We start from the raw sequence: 4,662 nt of genomic DNA, 5'->3' as shown, positions 1-4,662 counted from the left end.
CGTACTTCACCTAGCTTGTTGGGAACACAAAATTTCTTTTCACTTGCAAACTCCACTCCATACTTTTATATGGGTAGTTACGAGATACTACTCGCGGTTACAGTGAAAACTGCAGGAACTTCAAACCGGCAGTAGGAAACAGACTGAGAATCCAGAGTAAAGTTACCCCTGCAACCCGTTATTTTTGTGCTAGATGAACGAACGTCTCTCCACATGTTCAGTTCTGAGAGATAAGTGAGTGTGAACGCCGTCCTTCACCTAGCTTTTTGGGAACACAAAGTTTCTTTTCAGTTGCAAAATCCAATCCATACATATATATGGGGAGTTACTAGCTCCAACTCGGGTTTACAGTGAAAACTGCAGGAACTTCAAACCGGCACTAGGAAACAGACTGAGAAACCAGAGAAAATGTTTCTCCTGCAACCCGTTCCTTTGTGCTACATGAACGAACGTCTCTCCACATGCTCAGTTCTGAGAGAAAATTTTGTGTCAAAGCCGACCTTCCCTTAGCTTGTTGGAAACACAGATTCTTTTCATTTGCAAACTCCACTCCATACATATATATGGGGAGGTAGTAGCTCCAACTCGATTTTACTGTGAAAACTGCAGAAAATTCAAACCGGCACTAGGAAACAGACGGAGAAACCCGAGTAATAGTTTCTCCTGCAACCCGTTCCTTTTGTGCTAGATGAAAGAACCTCTCAGCTCATGCTATGTTCTGAGATATTAGTGTGTGTTAAAGCCGTCATTCACCTAGCTTGTTGGGAACACAAAGTTTCTTTTCACTTGCAATCTCCACTCGATACATATATAAGGGGATGTACGAGCTCCAAATCGGTTTTACAGTGAAAACTGCAGGAACTTCAAACGGCACTAGGAAACAGACTGAGAAACCAGAGTAAAAGTTGCACCTGCAAACCGTTCCCTTTGTGCTAGATGAACGAACGTCTCTCCACATGCTCAGTTCTGACAGAAAAGTGTGTGCGAATGCCGTCCTTCAACTAGCTTGTTGGGAACACAGTTTCTTTTCAGTTGAAATCTCCACTCCATACATATATATGGGGAGGTACGAGCTCCAACTCGGTTTTACAGTTAAAACTGCAGGAACTTCAAAACGGCACTAGGAAACAGACTGATAAACCAGAGTAAAATTTCCCTTGCAACCCTTTTCTTTGTGATAGATGAATGAAAGTCTCTCAACATGCTCAGTTCTGAGAGATAATTGTGTGTGAAAGCCGTCTTTCTCCTAGCTTGTTGGGAACACAAAGTTTCTTTTCAGTTGCAAACTCCACTCCATTCATATATATTTGGAGGTACGAGCTCCAACTCGGTTTTACAGTGAAAACTGCAAGAACTTGAAACCGGCACTAGGAAACAGAGTGAGAAACCAGAGTAAAAGTTTCCCCTGCAACCCGTTCCCTTTGTGCTAGATGAACGAACGTCTCTCCACATGCTCAGTTCTGAGAGATAAGTGAGTGTGAAAGCCGTCCTTCAACTAGCTTGTTGGGAACACAGTTTCTTTTCAGTTGCAAACTCCATCCATACATATATATGGGAGGTACGAGCTCCAAATCGGTTTTACAGTGAAAACTGCAGGAACTTCAAACAGGCACTAGGAAACAGACTGATAAACCAGAGAAAAGTTTCTTCTGCAACCCGTTCCCTTTGTGCTTCATGAACGAACGTCTCTCCACATGCTCAGTTCTGAGAGATAAGTGTGTGTGCAAGCCGTCCTTCACCTATCTTGTTGGGAACACAAAGATTCTTTTCACTTGCAAACTCCACTCCTTACATATATATGGGGAGGTACGAGTTCCAACTCGGTTTTACAGTGAAAACTGTAGGAAATTCAAACCTGCACTACTAAACAGACTGAGAAACCACAATAAAATTTTCTCTTGCACACCCTTTCCTTTGTGCTAGATGAACAAATGTCTCTTTACATGCTCAGTTCTGAGAGATAAGTGTGTGTGAATGCCGTCCTTCACCTAGCTTGTTGGGAAGAAAAAGTTTCTTTTCACTTGCAAACTCCACTCCATATATTTATATGGGGTGGTACGAGCTCCAACTAGGTTTTACAGTGAAAACTGCAGGATCTTCAAACCGGCACTAGGAAACTGACAGAGAAACCAGAGAAAAAGTTTCTCCTCCAACCAGTTCCATTTGTGCTAGATGAACGAACGTCTCTCCACATGGTCAGTTCTGAGAGAAAAGTGTGTGTGATAGCCTTCCTTCACCAAGCTTGTTGAGAACACAATGTTTCTATTCAGTTGCTAAATCCACTCCATAAATATATACTTGGAGGTACTATCTCCAACTCGGTTTTACAGTGAAAACTGCAGGAACTTCAAAACGGCACTAGGAAACAGACTGATAAACCAGAATAAAATTTCCCTTGCAACCCGTTTCTTTGTGATAGATGAACGAAAATCTCTCCACATGCTCAGTTCTGAGAGATATTTGTGTGTGAAAGCCGTCCTTCACCTAGCTTGTTGGGAACACAAAGTTTCTTTTCACTTGCAAATTCCACTACATAAATATATAAGTGGAGGTACGAGCTCCAACTTGGTTTTACAGTGAAAACTGCAGTAAATTCAAACTGGCAATAGGAAACAGAATGAGAACCCAGAGTAAAAGTTTCTCCTGCAACCCGTTCCTTTTTTGCTAGATAAACGAACGTCTCTCCACATGCTCAGATCTGAGAGATTAGTGAGTGTGAAAGCCGTCCTTAATCCTAGCTTGTTGGGAACACAGTTCCTTTTCCGTTGCAAACTCAACACCATTCATATATTTCGAGTGGTACTATCTATAACTCGGTTTTTTCAGTGAAAACTGCAGGAACTTCAAACCGGCACTAGGAAACAGACTGAGAAACCAGAGTAAAAGTTTCTTCTGCAACCCGTTCCCTTTGTGCTAGATGAACGATCGTCTCTCCACATGCTCAGTTCTGAGAGATAAGTGTGTGTGAAAGCCGTCCTTCAACTAGATTGTTAGGAACACAGTTTCTTTTCCGTTGCAATCTCCACTCCATACATATATATGGGGAGGTACGAGCTCCAAATCGGTTTTACAGTGAAAACTGCAGGAATTTCAAACCGGCACTAGGAAAAATACTGAGAAACCAGAGTAAAAGTTTCTCCTGCAAACCGTTCCCTTTGTGCTAGATGAACGAACGTCTCTCCAAATGCTCAGTTCTGAGAGATAACTGTGTGTGAAAGCCGTACTTCACCTAGCTTGTTGGGAACACAAAATTTCTTTTCACTTGCAAACTCCACTCCATACTTTTATATGGGTAGGTACGAGATACTACTCGCGGTTACAGTGAAAACTGCAGGAACTTCAAACCGGCAGTAGGAAACAGACTGAGAATCCAGAGTAAAGTTACCCCTGCAACCCGTTATTTTTGTGCTAGATGAACGAACGTCTCTCCACATGCTCAGTTCTGAGAGATAAGTGAGTGTGAACGCCGTCCTTCACCTAGCTTTTTGGGAACACAAAGTTTCTTTTCAGTTGCAAAATCCAATCCATACATATATATGGGGAGTTACTAGCTCCAACTCGGGTTTACAGTGAAAACTGCAGGAACTTCAAACCGGCACTAGGAAACAGACTGAGAAACCAGAGAAAAAGTTTCTCCTGCAACCCGTTCCTTTGTGCTACATGAACGAACGTCTCTCCACATGCTCAGTTCTGAGAGAAAATTTTGTGTCAAAGCCGACCTTCCCTTAGCTTGTTGGAAACACAGATTCTTTTCATTTGCAAACTCCACTCCATACATATATATGGGGAGGTACTAGCTCCAACTCGGGTTTACATAGAAAACTGCAGGAACTTCAAACCGGCACTAGGAAACAGACTGAGAAACCAGAGAAAAAGTTTCTCCTGCAACCCGTTCCTTTTGTGCTAGATGAAAGAACCTCTCAGCTCATGCTATGTTCTGAGATATTAGTGTGTGTTAAAGCCGTCATTCACCTAGCTTGTTGGGAACACAAAGTTTCTTTTCACTTGCAATCTCCACTCGATACATATATAAGGGGATGTACGAGCTCCAAATCGGTTTTACAGTGAAAACTGCAGGAACTTCAAACGGCACTAGGAAACAGACTGAGAAACCAGAGTAAAAGTTGCACCTGCAAACCGTTCCCTTTGTGCTAGATGAACGAACGTCTCTCCACATGCTCAGTTCTGACAGAAAAGTGTGTGCGAATGCCGTCCTTCAACTAGCTTGTTGGGAACACAGTTTCTTTTCAGTTGAAATCTCCACTCCATACATATATATGGGGAGGTACGAGCTCCAACTCGGTTTTACAGTTAAAACTGCAGGAACTTCAAAACGGCACTAGGAAACAGACTGATAAACCAGAGTAAAATTTCCCTTGCAACCCTTTTCTTTGTGATAGATGAACGAAAGTCTCTCAACATGCTCAGTTCTGAGAGATAATTGAGTGTGAAAGCCGTCCTTCAACTAGCTTGTTGGGAACACAGTTTCTTTTCAGTTGCAAACTCCACTCCATACATATATATGGGAGGTACGAGCTCCAACTCGGTTTTACAGTGAAAACTGCTGGAACTTCAAAACGGCACTAGGAAACAGACTGAGAAACCAGAGTAAAAGTTTCTCCTGAAACACGTTCCCTTTGTGCTAGATGAACAAACGTCTCT

The sequence above is a fragment of the Camelus dromedarius genome, unplaced genomic scaffold, assembly GCF_036321535.1.
Source record: "Camelus dromedarius isolate mCamDro1 unplaced genomic scaffold, mCamDro1.pat HAP1_SCAFFOLD_123, whole genome shotgun sequence".
In the NCBI taxonomy this organism is placed as follows: Eukaryota; Metazoa; Chordata; class Mammalia; order Artiodactyla; family Camelidae; genus Camelus; species Camelus dromedarius.
Note: the sequence above shows the minus strand (reverse complement) of the source record.